This window comes from Parus major, chromosome 1A (assembly GCF_001522545.3).
Source record: "Parus major isolate Abel chromosome 1A, Parus_major1.1, whole genome shotgun sequence".
Taxonomy (NCBI): Eukaryota; Metazoa; Chordata; class Aves; order Passeriformes; family Paridae; genus Parus; species Parus major.
The window spans coordinates 67590350-67599581 of record NC_031773.1 but is presented as its reverse complement, the minus strand read 5'-3'; the positions used below and the strand labels follow the sequence as shown (position 1 = coordinate 67599581).

The 9232-nt window shown below is 41.2% G+C and overlaps 1 long non-coding RNA gene across 1 annotated transcript; it reads right to left on the bottom strand.

The window, feature by feature from the left end:
* Positions 1 to 29: 29 nt before the first annotated feature.
* Positions 30 to 5531, bottom strand: LOC117244475. The gene is made up of 2 exons (XR_004497658.1): positions 3535 to 5531; positions 30 to 2593 (listed from the first exon to the last, which is right to left on the bottom strand). It is a non-coding gene; the product is annotated as an uncharacterized LOC117244475 (long non-coding RNA).
* Between the last annotated feature and the right edge of the window lie 3701 nt (positions 5532 to 9232).

Below are 9232 nucleotides of genomic sequence, written 5' to 3'. Positions count from 1 at the left end.
TGAAGGACAGACCAAATCAGATTTGCTGCTGGAGTAGCTGAGTTTTAACGCTGAGCTTGTGACATTTTTATCTGGCATAGAGGTGTAATGACTTGATGGAGAGAGAGAACTTCACTCACTTATGTCCTACCTAGCCAAAACTGTTCATTTTCCTCCTCCCTGTGCTTGTTGGACCCCATTGTTTGGTGCTGTCTTGCTGAACAATTCCTTCCTTTTGCTCTGAGCTGCATCTGCTTCAGTGGTGACTGATCCAATTCATCTGTGTCTCCCAAAAACCTCGACTGTCCCCACAGTGAGAGGTAATGCATAATGCAAGATCTCTTTAGATGTGTTTATGTGCACTTCCAGCTCAACAAGGTAACTTCTCCATTGCAAAAATCCCACCAGTCCAGGCTCCTACACTGCTCAGATTTGAACAGCTGGTTTTGTTCCTTGCCACCCCAAAAAAACCTCTTCATGTACCTTACACTTAGATGTCAGTGATTATTTCCTTTTGGAGTGCTTTCAGAGGCCTCAAACAAGAAAATCAACTTGCAGACATGTGCCTAGCAGGAGTTTTACTGAGACCACCAGCTCATTTCACATGGGCCATCAAATGGTTTTCCAAGCATGTGCTGACTTGGACTGGTTGTGAACCATTGACTTAGAGTGGAAATATTTCATATCCCTTGCTAATCCCCTGAGCCTCCTGGCCTCCCACCCCTGTGGCCATTATTTTTAAGGAGAATCAATTAAGTGCAGAAATTCAGCTTTGTGTTCTTTCACTTAGGTCTAAAGCATTCTGTGCTATGTCAGGGGACTTTTAGGAAGTCTGGGGGATAAAAAAAATGTCAAACCAGGAGATTGCAAAGGAGTGAAGCTTGCTTTTCTCTCTAAATGGTAACAAAACAAGTATACTTAACTATAAAAAGATGTCAAATAACCTTGAGTGCTAACTCCAAGTTTCTCAGCACAGTTTGAATCCTGCTGCTCCTCTTCAGACAAGCTGGGTTACTTGATTTCGAGGAGTTTTATGATTTTGGTTTTTCATTCTTTGCAGGGACAAGCAGATCTGATAAACAATGTACACATACATAACTCCAGCCTCCCTAAATGCTATTTCTGCATTTTCTTCCCAATAAAGACTGTGAAGCTGGCACTTCTAGTCACCACAGTATTTCAGGGAGATACATCCATGAATATGAAAGTAGAGGAGGAGCTGCAAAAGTGTGTAGAACAAAATTATGGGAACTTGACATACTGTCTGGAAAATATGTCTGGAAAGCTGTGGGTTTCCTTTTTACTCATATGCCTCTAAGTGGATTTGCTTTATTGCAATGCCAATAAATAATTTAAGCCATTTATTAGACAGCTTGTGATCCTGTCCATTAGGCTAGTGTGTTTTTGTTAGGAGGGCAGAAATTTCCTTGGGTCTCTATTTTTTCCTGCTGGTTCTGTCATGGATAGCATGGAGAGATCTGCAGCTTTTTTTACTTTTAATTGCACGAGTGTCTCTTGCCTTACCAATGCTATTGTGACCTCTGCTGAGTAGAGCACTGATAAAAGCCTGTCAGAATCTGTAAAAAAAGAGATGAATGAGCCCATTGTTGTGTTACACAAGTTAGGAAAGTGACAGCTTGTTTCCAGCTCTGTGCAAGACCTCAGGAGTCATCCTCAAGGATTTGAAGCTCTTTAATTGCAATGTGGGACCTTTACTTTCTAGAAAGTTTAGAAAACCTTTCAAGAGAGGTTAGGAAACTCTTCCAGAATGCTTGCTCTGGAAATTCTTCATTGTGAAATAAGATATTTTTCAAAATTTTTATTGCTAGATGTAGACCTTCCCACATTTGTGTGTTTCACTGTAATTTTTTGCCTTTTTTCCCCACTTGGTAACTTCTCTGGGATCAAGGGTTAACAGTATCACCCCTGGTGTCTCCTTTTTTTGGTAGTTCTGTATGGTGACAGCTCAAAAACATTTCCCTGCCACCATCCTTCAGCAGTGGCTGGTGGCTTTACCTATTTCTAAATGTAGCAATAAAAACCTAAGCAAGATTTGTGGTCAGCTAATTAAAGTCAGTACAGCAGAAAGTGCTGAAAACATGCCAGGGCCAGGGGAAAGAAAGATCTCAGTACTTGCAGAGTTCCTTGGTGCTCCTTTTTCCTGGTAACTCTTAATGGCTGCAATTAGGGAACTGTTTGAAGTCTGAAGGTTCCTGAAATCCAAAGGTCAGTCACATCTCAAAATGACCAGTTGCCAGTTCAACAATTAGTTCAGCAAGTTGTGAGAGGCCATTTCTCTGCTTTTCTGATGTAAAAGCTGTTTGGTGTTTGTTACTGTCTCACAGAATATTCCTTTGTCTGTTTTACCTTCCAGACGAGATACAACTATGTTTTTCCTTCCAGTAAACTCCTGTTGGGAATATTTTCTTTAAGTTATGCTTTAGTTCTCTTCTTTGGCTTTTAGCTGAGCAGGAGAGTAGCAAAAGTGTGATCAGATGTCTTGGTGAATTCAGTGCATTTGGGTTTGAAGGGAGGGATATGAACACTGTTGTGATCCTACAGAGTCTGTTCCAAAGCTCAGTGAAGACAAAGATTTTGAATTTTTAATCAGCTTCTGTCAAGATCAATGAGAAAAAAATTAAATCTACTTTCTCCTGTAAGAGCAAGAGTTTTTTGACTTTATTTTTGAGTTTTTCCCTGATTTTTGTGGTTAAATGCACTAAGATACCCTTAAGGTGCCTACAATTTTATTTTTTTGGGGGGAATTTGGATGGTTGCTCAAGTAATAGAAAGCCAAAGTATATCAGTATATCCAGACAACACACAACTAAAAGAGTGAGTGTTGTAGGAAGGAAAGGTTGTACATTTATATACATCAGCTTTGGTCTCCGTGTCTCTTTTCCATGGAAAAATCATCCTTTACGCAGCTTTGGGTTTTTCTCACATGCTGTCAGAGTGAAATCAAACCCCTTCCAGCTATCTCTGCTGCAAGCAGGCAGTGGGAAAAGCTCCAGCCTGGCCTTAGGAGAGCATTTTGTGGATGTGTCAGTTGTCAGCAGCTCCCTTCCCTCTGACACTCTACCCCCTCTCTCCTGGACATCATTTTCCTGAGTGAGCGGTGGTGTCTGCTCTCAAAGCAAGGGCAAATCTCAGAAGTGCTGGAAGGGAGATGATCCTGTCTGTTGCCCTGATGAGCTGCTGGGATAAGTGGAAGGAGTTCCTCTGGAGTCACTGTGGCTTTGCTGATTTACATGCAAATGATTTGTTGACATATTTTTATAGACTTATTTCCGCGTCGTGTCTGGGAATGAGAAGGATTAACGTGTGTCTCGTACTTCCTGCTGATAATCACTGACTTGACCTCTTCTGCCCCTGTTAAACTGATCTTCTCCCTGCAAAACTAACTTATCATAACAACTTCTCTTCCCTCTTCACTCTTCTGAGTTTAAATGATCATTTACAACAAGGGCATTAACTTTCTGTTAGTCCTAACAAATATTCCACCCTCTGTATTTTATCTTTCTTCCAGAAAAAAATCCAGATTTGTGTTCTTACCCTATTGCCTCTTCCCCTCCTGGTTTATGCTTGCTGAATCCCACTTTGCATCTCGTGGAACACTGGAAGTTGTGCCATGGAAGATCTCAAAATCATCATTGTTGTCCTTTTTCATGGCACATTCCACAATACTGTAACAAAATCTGTCAGCTGATGTTTCACTTCCCTCAGTAGGGCCCATTGCTTGCTCTGATGTTCATCTTCCTGAACTTCTGGAGCCCAAATAAATATCTGGATTGGCTTTCCTGCTCCAGCAATTCCTCTGCAGTCAGTAATCTTTGCAGAGGGAGTTGTTACACAGAGCAGGATTAATAATCAACAGGAGGTGTCTACCTTAAATCTAGGACAGCCCTTGGGAGAGAGATGGGGCAAAGGACATTTCTGGGATTTCACAGGGCAGGAAAATCTGGTGGCAGACACATTCCAGCCACTTTTTCTGTTCTGAGGCACCAAGATGAGGCACTTTATTGTCTTGGGAAAGGTGTTTTCCTTGAGCATGAGGGGTTTATACTGCTCTGCCTTGTGCATAATAAAGAAAAAAATGCAGGGAGGAATCACTGATTGTACACTCTGGAGCTGTAAGTGCTGAGCACTCTCTGCTCCCTGTGACATGGAAACACTGCTGGTGTTCCTGGGTTTGGGCAGAGTGTGAATAATAGTGGGAAATTGGGAACAAAGAGCATTTGAACTTCTGATCAGCAGTTCAGCTATGCACCAAAATGTAAACATTTGGCAAAACTGTCTGGCACACATGTTTCGTATTTCAAAAGATGAGTTAAAGATTTCTAAAAGCTTCAGGGCTTTGATGTTCTCCAGTTCCTTCAAAATGAATCCCTCCCAAATGAATCTGTGAGGAATAGATTCTCTCTTCTAAGAATTTATGAAATGTTTTGGAATTTTTACTTTTGTCTTTACTAATGGAAAGCGTGGGGATGTATGAAATGAAAAAATATAAATACAGAGACACTATGCAGGTTAAGGCTTACCAAAAGCTCCAGAATTGTTGGCTGAAGACAGCTTCCACACAACAAAAAGAAATTGAAATTTAGAGTGAGAATATTAACTCTCCAGGATCAGTGTCCTGCTTCAAGTAAAACCACATGTACAACAGTTCTGCTGAACGAGCTATGCATGCACCGAGTCCTACAGAGAAAGGCCTACCCAACCTTCCTGAGGAAAAACAATCACTAAAATATTTCATATTTTTGCCATTTGGGGCAAGAACTTTGACTAAAGCAGAACAACATGTAACTAATATCAAGCAATTAGGAAGGACCTTGTGTCCAGGAAAAGCATGGCATGTGAAAGTGCCAGCAGCACCAGGGATCTGCCCCTTTCCCATTCAAATTCTTACAGAATTTTCTTACAGCTCAGCCTGGGTTCCTTCCTCCACCTTTCCATTTGAAAATGGAAATTTCCATCCTCAGGATGACAGAACCCTGGGAAGGAAATTTTCAGTACAATCTCTTCGTGCTGATTCTTCCCTTCAATGTGCTTCCAAATGATGAGGGAAACTGGGATGTTGGACTTGGGGATACTGATGTTTCCCCCAAATCCCCAAAGCTGAATAAATGCAGAGCAAAGTGGAAAATATTTTGCCACTTTTTTTTTTTTTTTGGTGTGGGTTGCATCACGAAATTAAGGGTAAATTGATAATTTGTTGACATGTTCCAGAAACAGGCAGTAAAGATGCACGGCACCCTTATGTTTTACCACCCACCTTCAGATAACACAGTGTCAGACAAAAGCTCAGGGGGCTGCAACCTGGATTTTGAGTTGGCTGAGGTTTAAAAGACTAGGCATGCTCAAAAGTTGAGCCAGAGGCACAGAGTGTGTGCCCTTATCTCTGATACCTGGCTCTGACATCCAATAAAACACTGAATTTCATGTAACACCGTGGAAACAACTCTTAAATAGAGAAACCAGGAGTGTGAGTGTGTAGATTAGAAAGTTTTCTTAAATCACTGAATTAAAAAGTTGAAGTTTAAACTAGTTTAGAGAACAGAAGACAAGCTGGAGGATTTAGGGTATTGTCTCTTTTCCTTCTTCTTCCTTCTTCATCTTCTTCTTCCAGAGGTTTTTGGGTAGTAATGAGTGATTGAATAGAAAATGTCACAGTGCAGCTCACAGGTGTTGGGTCATTGGGTCACTAAGAAAAATAATTAACTTGGCATTTGTTAATTGGGTAAATGGACATATAAAAAACCTTGAAGAAGATCTTTGTTGGCCATTTTGCACCTTTCTATCTTGGTGCACGCAGCTCCTTGTACCTTGTGTACGTGTGATGCTGATGAGAGAAGAATAAACAACCAAGATCCAACGAGAGAAAAGTGCCTCTCTCTCATCAATCTCAGCCCAAGGATAAAAAGATCCCAACCATGAATGTCCTATCAAGACACCCAGCTAAGATGTGTCTCTTCCTTTGGCAGAAACTTTGGCTCCTCTCCTGCCTAAAGATCCTCTGCTACAGACTTTACCTGTTCTAGTGCTTTCCATCACTACTTGTAAATAAATAACTGGCAAAAAAATGACTCAGCTACCTCTGCAGCTTGGAAATGATGCTAGTTCTGAGCACAGGGATTGAGTGAGGATTTCCTTGGAGAGGAGCCACAAAGGAACACCTGTTCAGAGAGTATTGCCCAGGACAGACTAGCAAATATCCTCTCCCTTTTCTCTTGAAAATGTCAGAGGTCATTTAAACCTCACAAGATCCCCAAATCAGCAAGAATTCTGTTTGGCACCACGTGGTGAGAACTGTGGCTCAGGATCAAAATGGATTTTAAAGTTTTTTTACTGGTGCTGAAGGCTATGAAGAATCTGCCCAGAGTAAAGGAGATGGGGACCAGGATATCCACACATTTTTAACAGGTGTTAAAAATGCTGTTTGTTTTATTTTTTTTCCTAATAGGCATGGATTTCTTATTTTTACCACAGGCTTGGCTTTATAGGTAGGGGAAATGTAAAAGAAAAGTACAGAGCTGCTCTTGTACAGGTCATTATGTCCAAAAAAACCCACCTCCTCTAATTTAGACAGCTCTTTTGCTTGGGCATTAAGCAATTCTTAATAGAAATAGAAATAGAAATAGAAATAGAAATAGAAATAGAAATAGAAATAGAAATAGAAATAGAAATAATAATAATAATAATAATAATAATAATAATAATAATAATAATAATAATAATAATAATAACTCACTACTTGTGAGCAGAACACCTAATATTTAGTCAGTCTCAACTCATCAGCTCAGCACCAGCATCCTCTGCCTGCAGCCCAGGCTCGTTCTGCAGGCCTGGCTGCAGAAGCAGATTCCAGAAAATTAGTTTAGCATGTCAGCCCAGCACAGAGCTCCAGGCTTTGTGAGGAGGAATGAATGGAGGCACAGTTCTTGTGCAGCCCACATGGATTGGAGGCTGCCCTCTGATTTACACACATGCTGAGCTCGGGGGAGTGCACAGGTGGATGTGGAGGCAGAAAAAGGCACGTTTGTGTTTGTTTTTTTATTTAAAAAAAAAATAAGCAGTGCAGACCTGTCCCAGTCTGGCACATGCTTTGTGTCCATCCAGTAGCTAACTTCATACCTGAGGCTAGATTACAGACTCTGGTGTTAGCTCAAAGTGACTTTGTACTGCTGCCAAACAAGGAACAGGCTCATTGCTTATATTCCAAATCAAAAAATACATTGTAAAAAGCAACAGAACACAGAATTAGGGTTGCATGGTTAAAACATTAAACAGCCAGCAGAACCAAAGGGAAAGATTTCTTTGTCTGCATTAGCCAGGCTATTTCTATTACTATTTTTCCAGCAGCTTATGACCAGTGCTTGCTCTTGATGAAAGCAGCGACATTTTTGTAGTGTGGGAGGCAAATGGAGCCTCTAAATGGGCTGGTATGAAGAAATGCCAACTGGATATAAACCTCCCCAAGTGCATCTGGGCTAATTTTCAGCTTGAACTGACCCAAAAGCATTTCACAGGATGAGGGATGCCTTGAGATGGTGTTTGCTCAGTGTGGCTGGACACAGAGGCCAAGGCCTGGCTCCCTCAGGTAGATAATTGGTTAATTGGTCTGGTTAATTGAGCCCAAAGGATGAGTGCAAGCTACAGAAACCTTTCCCCCCTGTTTAAACACACATAAATTGGAGATATTGAAACACAGTCAGTGTGGCTGTCTGGTTATGACATCTTCCTCTCACCCTACTCCTGTTTTACAGCAGAGCTGGGCCCGGCAAGGAGGCTGAGTCTATGAAAACCAGGCTGGAAGAGTTAAAAATGGAGTGATCTGCCTGATCACCCAAGAAAGACCAAACCTGCAGGGCTTTTAGTGAATTGAATTGCCTTTACATGTGTTAACACAGCTTGTGACAGTGACAGTTCTGAAGTATTTCAGGGTTTTATCAGCCAGCCTTGCCCATGAGCTATTTGACATGCTTCTGGGCTGTAAATTGGTTTAAGAAGCTTGAGCCACAGATTGTCAGTATCTCTCCCCAGCCACTGTAAATGCTTGTTGAAGTATGCAATCTATAGATTTGCAGCCCTGTACTTGCAGCTGAAACTTGTGAAAGCTGGTGAAGGAAAGCAGGAGCACATGGCTGCGTTTGGCAAAGCCAAAGGTTCCACTTCACTGTTATTTTTGCAGATCTTATTCCAGGTTCAGGCTCAATGGGTTTGACAAGCTCATAGTTTAAGATTCCTGACTAATGGCCCAAGAAATAAAGCTTGTGGGGTATTTTTTCCCCTCTCTGTTCCACACTGCCTTATTTTCATTTGGAGCAGGTATTTTTTCTCTTGGGAGGGCAGAGAAGTCCCTGGAAAAGGGATGGCTGCTGAAGATTTTGTGGTTGCTGATGGATCTAGGGGCTGATCCTGCAGGACTGCAGTGCTGTGGGGAATGCAAATCCCTCCAGGATTTGCAGGCAAATTAGCAAAAACCTCCATTAGCAAGATACAGAGGCTGTCTTCCTATCAAATCTGAAGCTCCTGTGCTCCAAAGCCTGGAAACTTTCTATGGAACAGCTATAAGAACACTTTTTTTTATGTTATCCAATATTTAACTTCTTTAAACACCCAGAAAAAGACCCCCAAAAACCCTTAACCAGCAAACCCCCCCCAAACTGTCATCAGGTAAAGTGACACAAATGCAGAGCATGGAAACTTCTATTCAAACACTTAGCACTGAGCAAAGTTATGAGCTACTGCAAAGGGGGTGTCCTGTAATGGAAAATGTTATGCAAGATGAGCTAGAGGAGAAGCTGCCACTGGTATGTGAAAGTGCAAAGCCATTGCTGGTTTCTCTCCTGCCTTCCCACCTAATTTGTATAAGCAGCATCTACCACCAAGGTTATTTTTGCATTAAATTTCATACTTGAAGTAGAATTTAGAAGCTAGTTTATGGCTGTGTGTTAGAGATTTTTTAAAAAAAAATTGTAAATACAAATGCTTTCAAGTAGGATCTTTCAAATTTAATGGTGGGGGAATAATTCACACTCAGATTCTGAAAATTAATATTTGGTTTTTTTTCTCTGAACCAGTACATAAAATGTCAGCTCTGATTCCCTGACTTTGCCAAATCAGGAATTACTCTCAAAGGATGGTCTCACCTTTTTTTTTTTTTTTACCTCCAGAAAGATGAAAGAGTGAGGGAGACTTTGTACCAATTTTTCTGCCCTAGCAGTTTCAACCTCTTCAGCTCTTGACTGTG